Here is a 495-nt window from a genome sequence, read left to right on the forward strand (position 1 = left end):
ACCGCTCTGATACCATGTAGAAAAATAAAATGCGGAAATAAAATAAGACAAATAGAAAAGAACAGAATTACTTTTATTGCTACATCTCTTCTTCTTGTTACATTACAATGAAAATAATCCATACATTTATAGGAAAAATTATTGAAAGAAACAAGGAAATAAAGATACGAAAGAAACAAATAAGGCAAAATATAATTATCACGATATATATTTTATTCTTAATCGATATTATGCCTTTAATTGTTATCAATCATATCAAATCTCCATATTTTGTTTCTATTTCAACAATATTTTGGTGGATTATTTAGTCAAATGCCGGACATATTAATTGTAAATATATTTTGAGGCCACCATATATCATTTTCTGTATATTTTTTTTTTTTTATAACATTGGGGAACCCCCGTGACTACCTACCCTTACAAACGGAGACGAACTGGCCACCACCCGCGCCTAACAGTCCCCATGGACCTCAGTCCGCCGGACCTGGCCACCAG

This window comes from Tarenaya hassleriana, unplaced genomic scaffold, assembly GCF_000463585.1.
Source record: "Tarenaya hassleriana unplaced genomic scaffold, ASM46358v1 Cleome5, whole genome shotgun sequence".
NCBI lineage: Eukaryota > Viridiplantae > Streptophyta > Magnoliopsida > Brassicales > Cleomaceae > Tarenaya > Tarenaya hassleriana.